Here is a 24,589-nt window from a genome sequence, read left to right on the forward strand (position 1 = left end):
TAAGCGCCAGGCATCAGTCTGGCGCCTCTGGGCACAGGAAAAAATATATATTTTTTCTGTACTTAAGCAACAGATTTCCTTGGAAACCAGTTGCCATGAAATAGTTTCAAATACTAAAATAAAAACACTGTAACTTTGTGCACATCTCTCATAAATTTTCCGAGATAATACTGAGTATTAAAAGTGGAGCATAATTTTATAATAATTTATGTTTCATTCAAACAATTTAAAAAAAAACCTTGGAAAATTTAATCGAATACCTATTCAATCTTTGGACTTTATTTTGTTTTATTATGCTTATTAACGTGTGCAGTTAATACTGGAAATATATTCAGAAAGCGGTTTACGAATAACTTTGACTATTGGCGGTACATACCGGGACAACACAAAGCATAAATTCCCGGGTATGAATCCGTACCCAGTACTACAACGAACACTATTTTGTAGTCATAGGGTTGTTTTTAAGTAAATGTACGAATTCACAAATATCTGTAATTTTACAAAAAATATATCAGTTCCATTTACAACAAAAACAAATGTTACGAACGCGAGAGATAAGACCGCTATGCCAGGTTCGGAGCTGGCTGGCGACTTCGCACGGCCACTGGCGTCACGCGCCGTCCACTGACGTAAGGCATGCCACGCGTGATTGGTCGGATTGCAAGGGTCCTAGCTACCCCCTACCCCCTTCCCCCACAAGCGCATCTATCACGCCGCCTCGGGCTATTTTCAACTTTCAGCTGACTTACAGAGGCCGCCGCGAGGGGTGGCGTGAATAAACGTCGCTGTTCTGGGTGTTTCGGGGCGTCGGGTCGACCCGGGATGACGCGACACGTCACAGCCGGGGACGCACCACAACGCCGAAATACCACAACGCCGAAATGCCAAATTGACCACAACGCCGACAGCTAGAAAACTGCTGTGTACAACAACGCCGAATTACCACAACGCCTAAATACACTAACGCCGAAAAATGTCATTGCAGGACTGCCACAAAGGTTAGGTTAGGTTAGGTTAGACTAGGTTAGGTTAGACTTGGTTAGGTTAGACTTGGTTAGGTTAGACTTGGTTAGGTTAGACTAGGTTAGGTTAGACTAGGTTAGGTTAGGCTAGGTTAGGTTAGGCTAGGCTAGGATAGGCAAGGTTAAGTTAGGTTAGGTTATATTACGCTAGGTTAGGTTAGGTTAGGTAAGGTTATGTTTGATTGTGGTATTTCGGCATTAAGGTGCATTTAAGAAACACACACAAATTCATTCAGTTGTTATTTCGGCGTTGTGGTGCACAGCAGTTTTCTAGCTGTCAGCATTGTAGTAAATTTTGACATTCGGCGTTGTGGTAACGACCCGTCACAGCCGCTCTCGTCGGTTCGAGAAGGACGGCCGGGCGGGTATCAGAGCCTCGACGCCGGCCTCCGCGGGAGTTCCGAGAGTTCAGAAGATTCCGAGAGTGGCGTGAGTGGAGTGAGAGTTCGTCGAGCGACGGGACTCCGTGTGGCGCGAGACTGCGTGTGCGGAGTGGCGCGAACCACTATCGAGCCCAGCTCCAGCGAGGAGTGCGAACTGCGGAACTTGACTGACATTGGGTGACTTGAGAACACACAATTTTTTAAGTGCGATTATTTATTAGTAACGTTAATATTATGAAATTAATAAAATTGTATAAAACTTATTTGGGATATCCCTTACGAACCCAGTTACCCCCCCCCTCCCACCATATTATTCGCAACAATATACAGTGTAGGACTTGAAGCGGTGACGCTATAATTTTATGGTAAAGTGTTAAAGATAAAATACTCCAGACGCTAAGCCATACTACTTACAATATCGTGTACCAGATTACCGTGTACTAGTTTTATCCCCATTATTTTCAAATGCCAAAAAAAAATGCATATTAAAAACGGGAATAAGAAACAAAACTTGCATAGCCAAGTGTAAACACCAGAAAAAAATGCACGACCCGACCAGGCAGCAAGCTTGTTGTGCATCAGCTGTTTTTTTTTGTTAAGTTATTTAAAGTTTGTTTAGTTTCTCTCCCCGCCACGAGCAGGGTTCTTGAGTGTGGTTTCACGAGGATGCCCGCAAAACGGCGTAAAGGCTCCATGCATTAACGCGTTATTTACAAACCTTTCAAGATTTCTTGAAAGTGTGATAACGAATAGCATCGCACTTGTGCATACAAGTTTTCGTTTCATGGTCTCGTCTTTAACGTGTATTTTTTGGGACAGTGAAAACGTTTTTTTAAGGACTTCTTATGTATGAAAAATTCTAAATTTGTATTGTAAGTTGTTGATATTTAAAAATACATTACTTAAAAAATTCGTTTTTTTATATAAAAAAAAACAACTTGGTTTGAACCAAGTTTTAAACCAGCCAACTAGTTTCCGTCACAATGATCTTAGTTTCAATCTGTGAGACCTACTGGGAAAAAAAATAGTTTTAAAAAAACCAGCTAGAAAGAGAATTCATTCACAGTTTTAACATATTAGCGAAAAATATTCCACTGATTTAAGAGCAGTTTACACTATTTATAAGTTATGAGTGTAGGTTCTGGCAGCCCTTAAAAACATGTTCAGCTATTAAAAAAAAAAACGAAAATCGAACTTCCGAAAGAGCGCAGCGTAACGTATTTGTCCAGAACGACCGCTCGTCGTAGTACACCGGCCGGCCGCTAGGTGGCAGCAGCTGACGGGTCGCGCGGTCTTCTCTCTCTCTCTCTCTTTCTCCCCCTCCCCTACCCTAACCCCTTCTCGATCCCTCGCACACAGGATGTGACGTCACTGCATTCGCTTCCTGCCGGTCGCCCGGTCTCGCAATAAACGATGCCTGCTCAGTCTTCTCGTGTCCTGCCAGAATGTAAATAAACCCGGCGCGCGTCCTGGCTGTTTCCTGCGAACAGTAACCTCGTTTGCGTGTCCGCGCACACCAAAAAGGCCCACAAGTCTTCGAACAATGGCATCTCTAGACGTACGTCATGTTGTTCTACCCTTCTGGAATTTAAAAGAAAAAAAAAACAACGTTCAAAAAAAAGCTCAACTTTCCGGGAATAAAAATCAATCATTCCCACCAACAAAATGATATTAATTTAAAGCAAAAGAGCGGGAAAAGTGGTTATATTTACCCACCCCCACCCCCCACCAACACACAAAATAACCCCCAAACGGAATGAAATTATGTTTGACAACAAATAATAATAATAATAATAATAATAATAATAATAATAATAATAATAATTCAAATCTTGTTCGTAGACTTTCGTGGCAAAAGTTGCTGACTTCTTGTCTTTATTTTTTTGTTTTAAACCACGTTCGATGAAATAATGATACGGCCCGACTTTTCAGCTTGCCATGTTGCATCCATAGCTGTTCATCACCTTTGAGAATGATATAAACCGCATACGCAAACCGCCCTTAAATTCATTCGGGCTCTGGCGCAAGTCTAAGAACTCCTGTACTACAAAAAAAAAATTCAACATACAAGACAACATTTAACAATAACATTATTCTCTTTCTTTTAAGTGAAAACCATCTTAGCTCTTGGTGTACGGCTTTTGGTGGGAGTAATTTCGTGAATGGAACGGAAGTCGATTGGAACGGAAATGTGTAAACACGGTGCTGCCATCTGTGGAAGTCTCATAAATGTCGAAGAGATCTGATTCATCTGTAGATATTAACTTTCGCTAACATCCGGGGGATGTACAAAGCGTATTGTTGTGCCAAAGTAAAGTTTATAATAGTAAAACTATCATTTAATACTTTGTTATAATTTATAGTCATAAAAAGAAATAATGAAAACATAGGAAATATGTTGTACAAAGCGTATTGTTGTGCCAAAGTAAAGTTTATAATAGTAAAAATATCCTCTAAAATTTTATTATAATTTATAATCATAAAAAGAAATAATGAAAACATAGGAAATATGTTAAAATGCTGGCATTATAATTTTGACAACCATTTGTTAACAATGAAATGTAGAGATAGTGCACACACACAAACACATAAGTAAAAATACGGGTTCCTCCACAGAATTAATGTAACATTTGACATCAGCTAATATTAGCTTGTTCTGGGTATGAACACACCTTCATTGTCATCATTAAGGTTTTCTTTGACAACCAGGGGCCCGTTTCACAATGTTTACAAGTCTTGTAAATTGTAAAATTTCCTTGTAGCATCTTAATTCTGGTTTCACAAAGAAACTTGTAAACTAAAACTTTACAAGGCTTGTAAATTGTAAGGTTTTGTTGTTGCATCTAAATTTTGGTTTCACAATGAAAATAGTAAAGTAAAATGTTACAAGGGAAATTTAAACAGTTTACAAGTGATTTTAGGATGATTCACAAGTGTTTTGTTTCACAATATAGACACAGCTTTACAAATTTGTAAAATTAACTTGTAAAGTTAGTTAATTGGCTACAAGTCTTTCAGAATGGGTAAACTTTAAATAATGTTTAGCAGCAGTTCCAGTGATTCAGATGAAGAAAATTATGATATAATTCAACGCAGGCGTAAGATATTTCGGATCAGATGCAATTATACATTTGCATCAATCTATGAATATAATGAAAGATTTAGAATGACTTCTAAAGCTATGGAATCTCTTTTAAAAGATATTGGACATCAACTGCAACATCCTACAGGCAAAAGTGGAGCTCTAACAGCAAAACAGCAACTTTGTATTGCTTTGCATTGGTTTGGTAGTGGGTGTCAGTTCCATGCTGTCGGTGATATGCATGGAGTTTCAAAAGCATCCGTGTTCAGGAGTGTTCATAGTATTGTTGATGCAGTTAACTTGATTAAATTCAGGCAAATAGTAAATTGGCCGATGAATATGGTTCGAGTAGCACAAGATTTTTATGCTGTTGCTGGCTTTCCCAACGTTTGTGGAATAGTAGATGGAACATTGATATGCATTGATGCACCAATGAAAAATGAAGCAGATTTTGTTGACAGGCATGGAAAACATTCTATTAATTGCATGTTTGTGTGTGGACCAGATTACACATTTTACTATGTAAGCGCAAATTGCCCTGGCAGTGTACATGATGCCCGCGTCTTAAGAAACAGCACATTGGCTACTAGAATGGAAAATGGATGGAGACCATTCCCTCAAGCAATCATACTGGGTGACAGTGCATATCCACTGAAAAACTGGTTGATTCTCCCTTATCGTGGAAATGCATTTGATGACGTACAGGCAGAGTTCAACAGAAGGCATAAGAGTACTAGAAGAATTATTGAAAATGCCCTTGGCATAATGAAAGAAAAATTCCCCTGTTTAAATTATCTACGGTTGAATCCAGTTTTTGCAGCAAATGTCATAAAATGCTGTGCCACTTTGTGCAATACATCTCGAAACCCTGATGACTTGCATCGTGAATTACACCATGAAGAAGAAGTGGAGTTCGAAGCTGAACATGGAGATGAGGAAGGATACATAGAAAATGATATGGTGCATGCACAACTGGAAATAATGAATTTTTTTGAGCAAAGAAGAGCTAGGCGTAACTAAACAGACACACAATTTTTTTTTACTTGAAAGTGTATTTATTACTTTAATAAAAGAGAAAACTAACATTCATATTGCTCCATCCCATAATTATCTCAAATACCACAATACATTACTTACATTATTCATTGACTGCACTAAAATCATCTTCTACTACTAACATTTGTGATGATTGTCCTACATTGTTAACAATGTATTGAATGTGTCCACTTTTCAGATTTTCTAACTCTAATCTGGTTTTTTCATTGAGAAGCTGAAGGTATTCGATTTGCAAATGTAGTTTACGTTTCTTGAGTGCGGCAATTTCAGTAGCATCTTCACACAATGGAATTTGGTTACCTGAAAATATACAATAAAGTTTTTAACTTACACTTTTTCTTGTTGAAAATAACTAAGCCTATATTTGTTTCATTATGTTTATATTCAGCAGATCACATTGTAATAAATAATTGTTATTTTTTGAAATTATATATAAGTTTCTAAAAATTAGATAAAAGCATGAAATGTTATGTTTTGTAATAATTTCCTATGGAACAGACTACAACTGTAAACTTGTATTACAAAATCTGTTAAAATATATGTTGTTGTTGTAGTACATTTATATGTCATAGCCCAGGCCTATCATGTTTTATGTGGGAATTAGACATAAAACTATTAATAGGTACTCTTTAATAATCTGATAGAAGTTTGGATACAAAATAAATGTCAAATTATGTGGTTATGCTATACAATTACCTTGTTTTACTTTTCGTTTTGGCATCTTTCCTTTATAACATATTGATGGTGATGGAGTATTTTCTGTGGCATTGTGATCCTGTTCATTTGACTGTGCAACATTTGGTTCATTTAACAGTGTGCCATTCGTGACTGGCTCTTCAACCGCGTCACTACAGCTACATACTTCTACTTCAGGTGCCCATGTTTCGGACACTCCCAGTCCACTAACTACTTCTGAATCACGTCCAATTATATCCAAGATCATTGCATCCACTTCGTTTTGTTTAAATTTCAATCCTCCTGCAGTACCAGTTCGTTTTGAATTGTCCACTTTTGTCTGGAACAAAATATGTACAGTAAGGGTACTAGTATTGAATTCGTTGTGCAAAATAAATAATTACTATTAGGGAACTTATTCAGCGGTGTTTTCTTTACACAAATTTTGTTTCTTTTTATTAATAATAAAATTAATTATTAACTCAGTTATGCGACATAACAAACATAACCTAAACTATTCTCATAAGGTTCATTAGATTTCGAGGTACGTAATTAAAGCTAACTTCCAATACATGTTAAATGTATACTTTGTATACTTACCATTGTACCCTTTCTCATGTTGGGCCACACCACATCCCGTGTGTAGGACCATTCCTTGTCACCTTTAACTAAGCCAATAGACTGTGCCAAATTATGAATTTCCTTCCATTTCTCTATTTTCATGGTTTTATCAAGTTTCTTGGAAAAGGCACCAAATATTATTTCTTTTTCATCCCTTATTTTCTGCAATAATATGAGCTTTTTCTCATTAACTACTACAATTGGCGCCATTTACATAACAAATTAAAATAAACAGAACTTTCGACAACTTTAGCCAAAACAGCTACTAGTAAACTTTTATCAGCTTACTTGTAAAACTCCCCAAAACCTACAAGTAAATATGATTTTATTGTGAAACGAAATTTACAAGCACTTGTGAGCTTTTTCTTGTAGCTTGTAAACTTTCTCTTGTAGCTTGTAATTTGTACACATTGTGAAACGGCTACTAGTAAACTTTCATCAGCTGACTTGTAAAACTCCCCAAAACCTACAAGCAAATATGATTTTATTGTGAAACGAAATCTACAAGCACTTGTGAACTTTTTCTTGTAGCTTGTCATTTGTAAACTTGTAGATTGTAAACATTGTGAAACGGGCTCCAGATGTAAACCAGCAATGCATTAGGCCTATTGAAAATATTTTTAATGAGACTTCTTTAAGTCGTAATTCGTATGCATTGCCTAAATGCGGAAGTCAAGAAAAAAATTGAAATTTTATACTTCAGTTTAGGACCGTGTCTAAATTAGTATAATGTCAAATTTCTGACTAATTACGGTGTACTAAGTATGTTTCGAATATAATATCAAACTGAAGTATGTCTCCACTGAGCAATCCTTTGAAATTGCTTAAGGGCAACAACTAAATCACGGCAGATAAATAACACGTTCTGTTTGATTAGTGGAAGAGCGGACCAGGAAGAACTCTTATAACAGCCACGAAGCGTGTATGCTACAGTTGTTTTGTTTGTTGTTTTTCGCACCATCATTTCTTCTCGACAGCCACAGTTAGACGAGTACGTAGAAAAGAATGAAAAAGAGTGATGATAAAAAAAAGAGGGAAGGGATAAAAAATGAGAAAAAAAAACAGTCAAAGTTTCCGGGCAAAAATAAACCAGGACGAATGGGGGCCGCGTGAAAGCAGACTTGTTATTTTTTTTTTTTGCCGGGGCGGCAAGTCAACCAGCCGAGGTCAACGCTGGCCGAGTGAGTCAGCACAAGGCAGGCGTACTCGGCCGACCAATCACGAAGGGGCGCCGGCGTGACGTCAAAGCCGTTCATTCACGAGAGACGAGGCTGCAAGAAGGGATAGTGTGGACGCGGTTCGAAGCAGCTTCAACTAAGGAGCATTCAAAGAGACTTTTTTTTTTTTTTTTAACGTGAAAACATCTTTTCGCTCGTTAACGGTGATGGCCGGTCGAACTTTCAACTTGTATCGTGACAAAATACCGTCAGCTCTGAATCGCTAACGACTGCGAGACTGATGATGCTTAGGGCCATCGAAAATTTCGCGAAAATATTCCGAGAGTAGCTGGAAGTTAAAACACTGTAGCATCGTCTGTGTTTCGTGATTGGGTGAGTTACTTTGAGGTGCATGTCGATTGTTACAACAACCAATCACACTAATTCAGTGTGGAAGCAAACTCGTCCTTAGTGGCTCGTGCAAACAAGGCAACGACTTCTCTTGCGGACTGCCGCCAATCACAAGGAAGAAACCGCTGGTGTGGATATACCTTGTTGTAGTCTAGTAGGCGTTCAGATTTTTTCGCGAAAATTTCCTGCACCTAATGATGCTTCATCACCAGGGACAGGAAAAATTCGCGGGTTCAATGACCTGTAGTAGTTCTACGTACACTCGGTCAAATGCCACCCACTCATTGGCTGCTGTCTTGTGAGACGTTCAAGCGTAGCAGCCTGTGATTCGATAAAGCTCTGGTTAGGTGTTTCTCATTGGCCCAGAGTCACCCAGGTGAGTTGTGAGCCAATAGCGGAGGCAGCACTGAGGTGTAATGATTTGTATTTTAGCCTATCGCGAAATGAATTCGCGAATTTTTTCCGGTTTCTATTCATCACATGTCTACGCGTGTTTGTTTTGTCTGCGACGTCATCCAGTGCGGACGCATGCGCGTGGTTGGTTGCATTGGCGCAGCTTGGTACCGCGTTCAGCTGGAACATTTTTGTTTCGGGTGTCATCGTGGAGAACTGCGGAGCGCTGCAAGGACCCGGAGTGAGACATATTGGCCGGAATATAAGTGAAAATAGGTATCAAACTGAAAGTTACAAGAGAATTAAACATGTCGCCTCATATGACTCGTAAATCTGCTCGGAATTACAGAAAACGCGCAAGTCACACATTTTCAACAAAAATCCACGGCGCGAACCCGAACTGCACCTTTCTCTGGATATATATATATATATATATATATATATATATATATATATATATATATATATATAGCGAAAATATTTCTACTCTATTTTAGAGTTAAAACACTTGGTAATATCGTGCGTTTTTTCTCTGCTTGAGCATAGGCCACAATAAATAGATTAAATAACTGGTTATTTATAGCGACTGACTGTTGAAAATAGTTTCTCCTGTTCAGAAATGATCCTCCCCTCCTTTTCCATTTTTCTTTTCTTTTCAGAACGTATACAACTGTGATGTTAATACCTTTGAAATACACTATTTTATGATCTTCGAAAAAATCAACAAATACTAATAATTTAAAAAAGATGTTAATGTAGCAAAACTTATGATCTTAAGTATATAAAATAAGAGTTGTGGTGTACATTTGGCAACAGAGGACGCCGTCTACTCTGCAACGCAAACAAAGAGTGAGAGGGCTCAGGTCGAGCTACGAAGTCCGAACCGCGCGATAGTTGAGTGGAGGAAGGAGGTGTAATGTGGAGACGGGAGAGAGTGAGAGAGAGAGAGAGAGAGAGAGAGAGAGAGAGAGAGAGAGAGAGAGCGGACTTCATCAGCATATCCGCGGAGCGACGGAGAAGGCATGAGCGGGACGGTAGTGGGAGAAGTGGCTCTGAAGGGGAGGATTGGGAGAGAGAGGGGGGGGGGGGGGGTAGTGGTAGACCAGGCCGCGTTGTTTTAATGGGACCTGTTTTCGCAGCCCGGAGCGCACCGTTCCCACGGTCCAGTGCTGCTGCAGCGGCGACTTCCGGTCACCCCGCTCCCAGCGCTGCCCCGACCGGCCGCTAGGAGCGCCACCTCCTTCCCTAACTCACTTCCCCCCCCCCTCCACAATCCACGCCACGGGAATACGGTAACCGCACTACGTCACGCGGCGTATGGGAACCTGAAAAAAAAAAAAACATTATTTATATTTTTGACGTGACGTCTAATAAATCGACGAACGCCGGCTGCACGCACGAAAAAGTGTGCCGTTAAGCTCATTGCACGCTTGCGTCGCATCTATCTCTCTTCCACTTCGATTGGAACAACCATCGATTAGACTTTTTCGAGGCACGTTAAACTTGAAACAACTCCCATTCGTTTCCTACTTTTCCTATCATCCGTCCTATCCTTAACAGAATAACACAGATTGGAAGAAGTTAATTAGCAAACATGCATAAAAAGTTATGGTTAAAATCATATCTTCGTTATGGTAATAAAAACATTTGAATTAGTGCGTGCAAATAAAAGTAAATTTATCAATTAAATCGTAGATTTCATTTCACTCCTTCTTTGTATCCATACAAAATAGTGTTAATTCAATAAAAATGATTCAATTTCATTTATAAAAGTATGCAATAATTTCACAATGATTTATTATTACGTCACGTTAAACTATCGTCCGTAAACCGACTTTACAGACAACCAATTTTTTAATATAATTTTTAGTTAGAAATAAAATATTTGAACATGTGGTCTCGCAAGTCTTTTCTGTGTACGTGTATACTATACTTAGTTATTTATAACATATGTAATATTTATATAATTATGGACAGTATTTTATTTATTTTCAAAAATAAGTAACCATTTTAGTTTTAAGTTTGTTGTAATAAGCAGTCCTATTGTTTAATAAAGATTATGTCAAAACTTTCAGGGAAAAAAACCTATTCCTACAACTCGAAAAAGTAAAAAAATAAATAAATAAATAAAGGCCGGAAAAACATTGGTTTAACAGTACCTATACAATCAAAAAGGTTTCGAAATTTTACTAACCACAATTAGCGAAAATTAAATCAATACAGCTTTTAGCTGGACACAGGCACGATACTCGAAAAGAAAAATTGTGGAAAGAATTTTTTTTTTTTTTTTTTGGGGGGGGGGGGGGGGGGGCGCAAGCGATAACTCCTCCCAAGCACGAGTTTTTTTTTTAATTTATTTTCAAGAGTATAATTACGCTTCCTTACATACTTAAATTAATGTGTTAAACTTTAATTTCATGGGAAGTTGTACTAAAGTTCAGTATTTGTAACAATGAAAATGTAAAAAAAAAATTGCAAGGCCCATCTCTGACTTTTTTAATGCAAAGTTTTGCAAACGCATCATATCCTTGAACGACCAGGGGCGTCTCCAGGAAAAAGTTTTGGACGGCACTATCATTCAAAATAAATTATGCATGTCAGATATTTGGCTTGGAATATTTACAAATTCTGAAATTTTATAATTCTATAGTTTGGAGCCCAAGTCTCTTCAGGCACTCATTGTGTGTAAATAAAATGGAATGGTCACGTCACTCGATTCTGGCGAAGTCTCTGAAGCATTTTTGGTTGTTATTTTGTGTTTGGTCAACTTCAAACTTCACAAATGTATTATATCACCGTTATGGTAGCTCAACTCCAAAATAATTCTGAGCGCATTAAACGAAAACCTCCCACACATTCGTTTTTTTTAATAGTATATATATAGATACTAGAGAGCCCGGAAATACTAAAGATTATTTCTCTGGATGATTTTTTTTTTTAAATTTAATGTTTATACCGAATTCGAGCTGTAGCACACTTTCTCAACAGTTGTAAAAAAAAAAAAAGGACGCGACCAAATGACGATCGAAAGGTTCCAGTTGAAGGTCTACAAAAAAAAAACACACACACATAAAATGCAAATTACCAAGCGCCAAACCAATTTCAATGTGTTATTCGAACTGTTAACCCCCCCCCCCCCCCCCCCCACACACACACACACACACACAATCCTTCGCGTCTTTGCCAACCACGTTTGATTTCGATGGAGAACGTTTCCCGTCCAAAGGGAAATGTCTCTGAGCCGGCTTCACATTAATTTCAGAACCAGGAGCACCTCCCCCCCCCCCCCCCCCTTTTTCTTCGCGGAGCGGCAAAGAAGGTCTGTGCGTGTGTAATGCCACATGGCGTAAATGTACAGCTTCCGCGGGAGTGCCAGAGCGAAGCCTTGGACTTTCTCCAACCTGCCGCCTAGCGGCAACGAGGTGAAACAGGAACCGAAACACGTCATAATATTATTGGTTTCAACAGTTTCTCTGTCGTTTCGACATCAAAAAATTTGTCTTCGTTAGGGCAGAGATCAAACACATTAAGAGAATTTCCAATAACCACGACGTGATCCCTACTAGTCGTTTTATTATAGTTGTGGTATGTATTTCCCACCCACTCACAATACGAACTAAACAAAATGAAAATTCTTCACAGGGGGACTATTTGTAGCAGCCAGTCACTACTTTCAAGATTTTCAATAAATTAAACAATATGCTTTCAGAAATACAAAATTAAAAAAAAAAATCATTATGGGCTCAAAAAAATATTGAAACCAAGATGGTGTATTTCGGCGTCACAACTCAAGGCTTAGCAGCCGAAAATGAATGTTAGGACATATTTAACATGTACTTTATGTATACATTGTATTAAGCATTTACAAAAGCCCGGGTTTAGAACTAAGATGATAGAATCTGAACGACTTGACACAATTCGATGATTAACCGGAAGGCGGGGGGAAGGGGGAGAAAGTAGACAGTTTTTAATAAAATATAAAGGCTTGAAAACAAAACAATAAACAAACATGAAAAAAAATTAAAATCGCCTAAGTCAAATCTCTGTAATAACGTGATCTTAGAACGAAAAATATATTACAATTTTAAGCTAATTGTAACTTATTGAAATATCCTATTATGTAACTGTAAAAGAAAATCAGTAACATATGTTTCGTCTAAGATCTTGATATTACAGAGGCTTTTCTTATGTCATCTTTATAATTTTGCAACACATTTATTTTTATAATTGTTAATTTTTCGGTATCAAACCCTTATTTTATGAAAACTTTTTTTTTTTTAATATACGTTGTGTTGATTATTTCAGTACAATCATGTCTCCGTAATGAAAATATCTAGCCTACAAAACAAATTCCATCGAATTCTGTCAAGTCATATAGATATTATTTTTTTCTCATCATTCATTCACGATACGACCTTTCCTATCCTCAAAGTAGAGTTCGCTCTCAGTTTTACTGTGTATTGCTAAACCCGTGATATGTTTTCGGCCATCAGAAGCTCTTAACGTCGTATTACGTCATCACGTAATTCTTATTTTAATAAATACGAAAATACGTGTGTTGTCAAGAGTGTGCCGAATATTGCTCTATTTTCCGAATGAGAAAAAAAAATTTATTTTTAGATTTAATATTGTAATTTCTGTGCTATAAAATATCTTATTCTGTTGATACAATTTATTTCCCCCTTTTGACGTGAAAACGTCTAAGGGTTCGAGGTTATTGTTGTGCACCGTGCCACGGGAGTATATTCGCAAGGAAATGGCGTTCTTACAAGTACGTAAAATTTTAATTACTAGTGTAAATCAGTATATTTAAACAGTGTTGTATAAGTATTGTTTTAGCTGTGTAACTAAATATTTATTGCTGTTATGATACTTTTAACGGTTTAGTTTGACATTGGTAATTATTTGTCATGAGTTATTTTTTGATCAACTAAACCACACACCGTATTATAGTTATGATCCCACGAGCATGTAAATATTTCGAGTCCAACAGAGAATATGCTAGTTAAAAGAAATTCAATCATATATCGTGCGTGGAATATTATTAATTTATACCATCTGAAACAATTATTCTCAATAATATGGTCTCGTGGCCGTGGGTTAGCATGGATGACTTTCTCTCCAAAGGTTAACGGTTTGAATCTCGGGCTCTCGGCAGTTGCGAATTTTTTTTTGTACTTGTAAAAATAAATACGGCGCACGCAACATTACAAAAGTAATAAATATATTTGAATTAATGAATGCAAATAAAGGTAAATTTATTAATTAAATTGTACATTTCATTTCACTCCTTTTTATCCATACAAAATAATGATAATTCAATAAAATTGATTCAATTTTATTCATAAAAGTATGCAGAGGTAGATTTTATCATACAAAAGATAGAAAAATTTAAAAAAAAATTTCTTCCTCAAATAATATAATGTTTTAAATGCCAAAATGGTTTGGTTGCAAAAACCTATTACGGCTCAGTCTCAGGCCGAATATGATATTTCCTTTTCTTCTGGATCAATCATTTAATCAATGTTTTGTTATGACGTTGTCACGTTAAACTATCGTCCGTAAACCGACTTTACAGACAACCAATTTTTTATTACACACTATCATAATTTCTCTAAGGTTATAAAAATCAGTAATCAGGGTTACGTTTATACCCGTTGTGTCACCATAACTATGCATGTGTTGTTTTTCGAATTTAGAGGAAGTGAAAGCGTGTGAAAGCACTAAATAATTCAAGACTTTCGGCCTCAACATGGAAACTAATTAAAGTCAAGATAAAACATTTCAAAATGCAATACTTGTTTGACTAGTAACGAGTGAAGTACATACAGCGCGCTCTGTCCGCCAACTACGGAACTAACACCGCACTAGCGCTCGACACTACGGAAAACGCTTGAACTTCTGAAACACGCAACGGTACGGCCTGCTACCTATACTCGCCACCACGAACTTGATACAGATAAACGCAAATGGGCTACATCTTTGTCAAAAGATTTTTTTTTATACTACATTAAAGCTTTTTTCAGTCATTAACCATCGCTTTAAAAAATTTAAAAGATTATTTTAAATAAGGCGATTACGGAAATAAGTACTGCGAGACTATATTTTTATATATTTACTTTATTTGTTAATCACCAAGAATGGTTGGCATGAAAATTTAATATAAGTACATATTAGACCTCACTTATTTAACAACTTTTGAACTTAACTCAAGACGTTTTTAGAGCTCTTAAAGGGCACCAATGAAATTTCTCATCGTAAATGATTAATACTAATTATCTTCATACACTCGAAGTTCTGACTACAAGTAAATGTAAAATTGAAATACCTATCGTTGTTAAGCTTATTTAACTAAATAAAACAATGAGGACAGGCCTATATTTATTAATTTGCTTCCCTAGCCACACATATTTTTTTTTTTAATTGGTGGTACACAACTTTTTTTTGTTTAGGATTCTCAGCTTGAAATTAACTATTTTAAGTTTTATTTTTATACTAAATGAAGGATGCATAAAATTTATACAGGTGGCCTGGAAAGTAAATTATCAATTTAAAATCAGGTTAGGTGAGTTGTATATATTCGATGCAAGTTCTTACTAACAATGACTCTAATAATAATGCAATATATGTTTATCGGCAGAAGAAATGGATTTAAAAATTTAGATTAAGTGTTTGTTTTTTTTTAAATTAAAACAGCATTAGGTAAGAAAAACGTAATTTTTTGAAGGTATGCAAAATATAAAAAAAAATCATCAAACCAAACAATACATACAGAGTATAAAGTTATGAACATAAAAAAAAATCTATCACCAACGGTGACATTGCTTCTGGTATCACCATTACTACTGCTTTTGCAGTGTTTTTCAATATTCTTTGAAACACATTGATGGGTGTCAAAAAAAAACATAAACATATTAATTTGTTTTTACACAGAGGATACGATATTTTCACTTGTTTTGACATTTTCACGCGACCTCTGTAATGCGAGACCAGTTGACTCACCACTGCGCCAACTAGCACCATCTCATTGTTCAGGGTAATTGTGTTTTCTTTCCAGGAAGAAGGGGGAGGGGATTGAGAGCAGTAGCAGATCATGAGACGTTCACGTGACACATTCCACTGGCCGCATTTCACCTCCCCTCCCTCCTTTTTGAGCCAACGACTACAAAAGGCACCCCCAACAATAGCAACATTTTTTTTTTGCCTAGGACCAATGTTAATCAAATGTGTCATCGAGATCTCTTGGGCAGAATGCAAACACGCATGAGCAGTTGAGTAGAATAGCACGCAACGGACTCAAATTTAACCCTTTCATTCCCTCTGATACCATATGGCAACACAAATTTTAATCCTCTCTTATAAATGCAAATATAAATATAAATATAAAGGAAATTCTGTTTTCCAATGGTTGCCATATGGCCACATCCTCAAAATGTATATAAATTTTATTAAATTTATTTTTTTAAATATAATTGTAATACTAGATATATATTCATCCGTATTTTACCTAAGAATATTTTTTTTTATGTTCAATAATTTGGGAATGAAAGGGTTGTTAAAACGAGGCCATCTTGGATTTTTTCCCACTTTCTACTATAGTTCTAATTTTTTACTATTTATCCTTTTTTTTTTTTTTTTTTTTTTTGGCATGTCAAGGCACAAATCATATATCCCAGACATTCTATACATTGTTTCAACCACATATTTGCTAACAGGCTCTTGTCTGTAAGTGCTACGAGGAAATAACTTTTTATTCCACGCGAACGAATACATCATCATTATTATCGCACCAGTTCACACGTGTTGACGACTTCGACCATTAGCGAAATCTAAGTCCAATGCCATTTATACCCTCCCAAAAATACAGTTTAAAATCGAAATCCGGAAACATACCTACTCACACGTCTTCCGAGCACTCTTAAATGCTTTTCACAAAAAGACACTACTCGGATATGCTGGGCAGTTTACAAAGCGCGTGTTGCATTTATTTAGGCGTGTTATGAAGAGAAGAAAAAAAAGACGAGAGTAAATTTTCACGATGCGCGTGTACCATGCAACGAAAATTTCACAGGATGAAAAAAAAAAAAAAAAAAAAAAAAAACTACATACAAATAAAATTTATGTATGTGCTTTTAAATCAAATACTTAAGTGACTGATATTGAATACTGGTCCATATAATTAAATACATTTATTTATTGTCAATATTATCATTGAATATATATAAAATGTATTCAATGATTTTAGTGACAGATATTGTGTTTACAAACTTTTTCAAATGCATTTATACAAGTGAGGTTATGTGCCAGTATGTGTAATTTATTTCCATTATAAATTACTACATAATTATTAGTAATAAATAATTAAAAATCATAAATTCGAATAAACATACAAAATATTTTTTTATTTACATTATTAATTCAAATTTATCTCGATTTATTGACTAAATTAAATAATTAATTTTATACACATGTTTGAGTATATTCATTTAATTTTTATTTTATTTTATTGAATTTATTCTTTACCAACCGTATTTATATCACTCCAGTCCTTTTATTATTTTTATTTATGTTAATCATTTGCATGCAACATTGAAGATGTAGTTGTTACCACGCCAAGTGAGTATGACTAGGGCCATGCATATTTCGCGAAAAGATTCCGAGACTATCTGAAAGTTAAAACACTGTAGCATCGTCAGTGTTTCGTGATTGGATGAGTTTCTTTCAGGTGCATGTCGACTGATAGAACACCAATCACAGTGATTCATTGCGGAATACAACGCGTCCTGGATGGCTCGGTTAAACAAGGCAAAAAAAACTTCTCTCGCAGACGGCCGCCAATCACAAGGAAGAAACCGCTGGTGCGCGCGTATACTTTGTTTGCAGTCTAGTAGGCGTTCATATTTATTCGCGAAAAATGCCTGCCCCTAAGTATAACTTGTAACGCGCGTACACGAGTCCGCGGGTAGACGGAGGGGTGAGAAACGTAAAGAAGGGGGTGGGGGGGGGGAGTTTCGGCAGCGCGTGACTTGGGCGAGACGTGCGTGAACGCCGAAGAGCAGACGTCGAAAGAGACAGGGTCGCGGGTGGAGGGGGGACACACGCCCTTCGAGTCGGAGCCCGGGGAGGGTCGAACCCCGCAGAACTCCTTTGATGTTTGATGCCGCCGACGCCTTCTGCAAACACCCGCAGGCAGCGCGGCGCTGCAATTAACCGTCCGCGAAGGGCTTCCCCCCCCCCCCCACCCCCCCCCCCCCAATCAAAATACTCAAAACTCGCCAAGGCCAGCCAACCACACGACACGCCGCGCCGCCACACAAACCACTGCGATCAGCTCTCGAATTACTGCCTGGTAAAAAAGCAGTCGAGGACATTTTGAAGTCGGCAACGTCAGGCAAAGGGTGTCCACAGCTAGTACTTTCGTACTAGATCTAGTACTTTTATTAGTTTTTTTAGTGGTCAAGTACATTTACGCTCGGATCTAGTACTTTTTTTCTTTAATATAATATTATTACAATAACTCCAATATGCTTCATTATTAAGCGTAATTATTTTTGAAAACTATGGAATGTATGTGTGTGTTTGGTGTGATATATCTAAGTTAGAGCATTGCAATGTCATAATAACTTCCTAAATTGTTAAAACCATAACCAATTATAATTTAGTACTTTTTTTTTTAAATCTAGTACTTTTTTCTCGCCTAAGTTGGTACGAAATATTTTTTTTTTTTTCCTTGTGGACACCTTGGTCAGGCATACAGAGTAAGGATTCATTCAAACACATTATGTTTCTGTTTGTGCGAGGCGGGATGATAAGCGAGACACTCTCTAGTCTCTGGTGTAGGGTGACCAAATCATAAACTTGAAAAAACGGGACACATCCAAGGAGGGTTTGGGGGCGATACCCTCCAGCTGAAGGGGGGTCGGAGGGGCCTGCATCGAGACGTAATCATTGAAACATGCTCTTTTTTTGCTAATTTGAGACCTATAATTCTTTTTCAATTTACCTATGAATATGTAATTTAATTTAAATTGTGAGGCGTATAATAAATAAAAACAATAATTTTGCAGTGAATACTTATTTATTATAAGTATGTCTGACATACTTAAAAACATAATTAAACAAGGTACCTAACTAAAATGGGTGAGTGCAACAGTCGAGAAGAGGGGAAGACGGTCCGAGGAGAGGCGCGACAAAAGTGTATCATCAACCCAACGTAAATACGGGACATTTAGGCGTCCCGGGAGACTTTTTCGGGACCCCGTGTACGATCGTTAAAAAACGGGACAATCCCGTTTTTACGGGACGTTTGGTCACCCTACTCTGGTGGCTTCTAGTGTGGTGTCGCCTCTGAAATAGCGCGCAGTCTTCTCGTCGTGCATACGACAACTGTGAGATTTGAGCGGAAATCATCGCATTATACGCCGGATGTATCATGTCTAAAACTTTATTCTGAAAACATGCATTTTAGCCTATTTTGCTTATCTTCTAAAATAAACAGTTTTTAAAAAATTTATTAAATACGGGAACAGACCTGCTCACCAGCCTTCTGAGCATTCTGAATTGCTTTTCCGTAAACAGACGCCACTCGGAAATCTTGAGTAGTTTATAAATCGCGTTTTTTTCCCCTAAAGATCTGCACACTCTGTGTGTTCCCTAATGCGGGGTCTAGAATGCTCGTGGTTATATGAATGCCCAGAGCTTTGGAAATCAGTTCAGAGCGGCTAGCCTGGTTTCGAATAGTTTTTTTAAGAAATTTCACTCTTATCTATTTGAGTGCCAGTTTATTTAGTATTCGCTGTTTGAGTGAGTGTTACAATTCCCAAAACTGATAAGTTGGTTTATGTAAGAAAATGGTACAGGTGTGTACAGGAAAAAAACATTGTCGTTTCATAACTCGCGTACATTCAGTATTCCCTTGGTTACCTGTCTGTGAATTTAGAGAACCAATTTTTTTTGTAATAATAGTTTTTTTTAAATATCTTGTCAGATCGTTGGTGTCGGGAATCCCAGACGAGGCTGTTCCAGAGTTGAGATGCAGTGACAGTGAAGGGTTTGGACATAGTTTTGACTCAGTTTATCGTTCAGACATAATGTCAAGCATCGAGAACTAAGAATATCAACTGCGCGAGAACTGAACCGCTGAAGAAAAAGGCTCGCGAAAAGTCGATACTTACAGATACAAGACAAATTCGTGTGTTGATTTCGCGGTAGGTTAGAATTCAAACATGTTTAGCTTTGCACAAAGTCTGTGTTTGGACCACAATTTATAGAGACCTGCAAAATTGGCGGTTTCGATGGCCTTCAGGATAGACTGCACATACCCCTGTACACTCGGGCAAATAACGCAAGTTTATTGGCTGCTGACTTGTAAGTCGTCTCAGCTGGTTTGTCTGTGATTCGGTTTTTCTTTGGTTGAGGGTTTATAACTGGTTGAGATTCGTCCAGATGAACAGTAAGCCAATAGCAAAATTATCTATGAGGTATATGTGTTTGAATTCTAGCCTATCTCCGAATGAATCCGCGAATTTTGCAGGTCTCTAACAATTTATATGAAGGACTCCTAGACAATGAAAAATAAAATATACCCGAGTACGCAGAAGACTGTGGAGTCTATCCTGAAGGTCATTCTCACTCAGTTCCTATCGATACGGATCGACATCGCGTGAGAAGGCGCACGCTACGGCTATTATCGGGGCGAAGCACCCTACCCCCCCCCCCCCCCTCCCACCCAAAACAACAGACACTCGCCACGCACCGAGGTGGGGCCGTGGCAGCCACACAACTCGCCAGAGATGCCAACCCACGAACACAAACGTAAGAAATACTTGCAATCACATGCCGCAGGTTAATTTAAACATACGTAAATATTAGTTAAATATGAAATAAATACACGTATCAACAATTTTACTTATTATAGTGTTACAACCTCTTCTCGAGCGAACTACCCATCTTTTAAATGTTTCAAACGCATGTTTTTTTAGTTTAATGTTTTCATATTTAATTTCGTCATGATTAAATTTCCATATTTAATAGAAATACTAGTATGTGTTTTCGGTCGTTATTACAATTCAAAATATGATGCAACGATTATATGTGCTGCTATCTTGTGGCAACAGCATAAAACAATTTTCTCGCTTTGTCACAGTCGATTTCAGCGTCTTTATATCGCTCCAGCCCAACATAGATTTGCACATAACATATACTCGATATTACTTCTGCCTGTTGTCGCAAACTGGAAATGTATTAGCATTAGTTCACGCTAAACTAAGATCTTGAAGTCCCCAGTATGTTATGACGCGAGATCGTTGGATCACTGATCGATAGGGACCGGAAAAATTCGGGGGTTCAATGACCTGTAGGATGAACTCCACAGTTCTCACGTACACTCGGTCAAATGCCACCCACTCATTGGCTGCTGTCTTGTGAGACGCCCCAACGTAGCAGCCTGTGATTCGATAAAGCTTTGGTCGGGTGTTTCTCATTGGCCCAAGAGTCATCCAGGTGAGTTGTGAACCAATAGCAGAGCCAGCACTGAGGTATAACTATTTGTATTTTAGCCTATCGCGAAATGAATTTGCAAATTTTTCCGGTCTCTACTGATCGATGAGCACACAGAGAAAAAGGTTTGTTTGAATCAAACAAATATTTGTTTATATGTGGCGAAACAAATATTTACTTGCTGTAGCAAAATATTGGTAAGTGACAAAATTAATTTGTTTCACCTAACCAAATATACAGTTGAGTTGACATAATCATTTTGGTTGGGTCAACAGAATCTTTCCTACTACAAAATATTTGTTTGAATTAACAAAATATATATATTTCGCCATATAGAAACAAATATTTTGTTGAGGCAAACAAACCTTTCTCTCAGTGAAGAATGTTGCAACTGACCAAATACACTTGTTTTAAGTTAGGTCAGGGGAAAAGAGGGAAGGGTTGCGGGAGACGAGGGCAGCGAGCGCACTAGACTGCACGGAACGCCAGCGTGGGCACGCGGGATAGTGTCGTGTTTACACCCGCGGCGACAGCCAGCACCTCCTGGCGGGCGGCGTCGTCAGCGCTTCATGCCGCCTTCGCTTCCTCTGTCGCACGGCTTGGGCAACTCAGAGGGGGCGGGGCCCGACGGCACAAAACAAAATGCCGGACAAAATGAGACGGCCCAATCACTAGAGACCGGAAAAAATCGCGGTTTCATTTCGCGGTAGGCTAAAATTCAAATACCTACACGTACCTCTAAGCTGCTTTACCTATTGGTAGGGGCAGTCATTTTTCGCGAAAAGTTCAGAACACTTATTAGACGGCAACAAGGTATACCCACACCTGTGGTTTCTTCCTTGTGATTGGCGGCCGTCTGTGAGAGCAGTCGTTGCCTTATTTGACCGAGCCACTCTGGACGCGTTTGCTTCCGCACTGAATCACTGTGATTGGTGTTGTTACAATAGATATGTACCTGGGAAAAACTCACCCAATCACGAAACACAGACGATGCTATAGTGTTTTAATTTCCGTCTAGTCTCGAAATCTTTTCGCGAAATCTGCATACCCCTACCTATTGGCTGAGTGTTTTATCTGGACGACTCCGGGCCAGTGAGGAACCCTCAACCAAAGAAGCATATTATCACAGGCAAGCCAGTTGAGACGACCCACAAGTAAGCAGCCAATGAACTAGCTTTATTGACCCGAGTATAAATAAAACTGTGTAGTCTACCCTGAAGGTCATCGATACCGCGAATTTTTCCGGTCCCTATGGCAATCACAAGGCAAGTCCTCGACCTGCGCTCACGCCTAACATCGCACCGCCCCGCCCCCTCACTCGTCCAGGTGCTTTTTATTTATTATAATAATTAATTAAAATAATTTAAGTTTTATTGTTTTATCAGTAGATTTTTTTTACATTTACGTGTTATTTTTTCTTAAGTAGTCTTCATTTTTAAGTCTTAATGTTGAAATTGTGAATAAAATATTTAGATTTTATCTTCCTTTAAACTGTCTTAAAATTCCATGTAGGTATAAAATATTCCGACCAACGGCCGGCATTCTCACGTTCACCTCCCCCCCCCCCCCCCCCACAATACGCGCCCTTTTAGGGTAAGGGTTGAGAGAAACTTCCAGTTCGTTTTTAATACATTCCAGAGCTTATTTAAAAAGGAACTGTCAGGGATCGCTCCCTCCATGTAGATACAGAGAAAATACAATTTGCGTCTCTCTCTAAAAAAAATATATATGGGAGAGTGTGTTTAGATGATGTTTGGCTCGTCTCACACGAAAGTCCGCCGACCCCTGCCCTAGATGTATCTATAGAGACCGGAAAAATTCGCAGATTCATTTCGCGATAGTTTGAAATTAATACATATATACCTTTAGGCTGCTTGTGCTATCGGTTCACTGTTCGTCTGGGCGACTCCGGCCCAATGAGAAAACCCTCAGCCAAAAGAAGTAACGAATCTCGGGGCAAACACCAGTTGAGACGACTCACAAGTCAGCAGCCAACGAACTGGCGTTATTTGCCCGAGAGTGTTCAGAGGACTGTGTAGACTATCCTGAAGGTCATCTAAACCGCTAATTTTTCAGGTCCCTACGTATAGAGTCCGGAAAAATTCGCGGATTTATTTCGTGAAATGTTAACATTCAAATAATTATGCCTTTGTGCTGCTTCTGCCATTGGTGTACTTTTAATCTGGAGTAATGAGGGCCGATTAGAGACCCTCACTCATAGAAGTGTCGAATCACAGACACTCAGTCGAGACGACTCACAAGTCAGCAGCCAATAACAAGTGGCATTTGACCCGAGTAAGCAGAGTATTGTGAAGGCTATCTCACAGGTCAACGAACCCGCGAATTTTTCCGGTCTCTACCTGTGTGTATCTATTCCCGACAACAACCGGGAGTGGTTGTGAGCACGACCAGGTTGGCAGCACTGTCGCCGACTCGCCCAGCGGAGGGCCTCAACGGGCCCTAGCACACGGTCGCCCCAGGAGCGCCGCGCGCGAAGACCACAATTATTAGCCGTGATTGGGGCGACGGCAAGCAGTCTGCCCACGGAGGTGGCTGGAGGGGTCACAGGGGTTACCCCCCTCCCCCCTTTCCATTCTCCGCCCAACCCCCTCGCAACGCCGCGCTGCTTGTTCTAATGGAGCCTTAACTAATAGAATAATCATCAACATCCTCATTAGCAACAACTCCCCCGTGCCCTCCTATTTACACCAGTCGGGGGCCTCGGGGCAGTGCTGCCAACACACAGCCCCGACCCCAGGGGCGTATGGAAAAAAAAAAAAAAAGGTGGCACACGCGACGCCGCGACGCGACACTTCAATTGAACGAATCAACGGGTAGGCGCGATGTGACGCAAACGCGAAAAAAAAAACTGCGTCCATCAAAGCGAACCATTACACCCTCTGCAAAAGAATTGGTACCCGCGTGAGGTGTCTAATATCGCACGAATACCTGGAAGCTGGAAGCTAACACGACGCTCATTAAAAATAAAAAAATAAAAACTAGCAAATATTTTTTTTTTTGGGAAAACGTTCAAAACGTAGGATCGTTAAAAGGGAATGTGGATTTTTTTTTATTTCGATATCAATTTAATAACGGTTAAAGATACGAGTTGCAAGATAGCAGCTGCCAAAGTTCAAAGAATTAAAAAATAAGTTTCACGTCTCGCGCTTTCACACGCACGTTCAGTGCGAAAGGGAACTGATGTAGCGCTAAAGCATTAGGTGACTCTCCAAATCCCACCTGTCTTAACACACGAACTCGGGTACGACATTCAAATGGCGAAAAAAGATC

At 38.6% G+C, this 24,589-nt stretch overlaps 1 protein-coding gene across 3 annotated transcripts in view; it reads right to left on the reverse strand.

Annotated features, from left to right (window-relative positions):
* Nucleotides 1-24,589, reverse strand: part of LOC134538209 (ETS-like protein pointed) — a 506,080-nt gene that overhangs the window by 374,933 nt on the left and 106,558 nt on the right. The window lies entirely within an intron of this gene.

The sequence above is a fragment of the Bacillus rossius genome, chromosome 13 (genome assembly GCF_032445375.1).
Source record: "Bacillus rossius redtenbacheri isolate Brsri chromosome 13, Brsri_v3, whole genome shotgun sequence".
NCBI lineage: Eukaryota > Metazoa > Arthropoda > Insecta > Phasmatodea > Bacillidae > Bacillus > Bacillus rossius.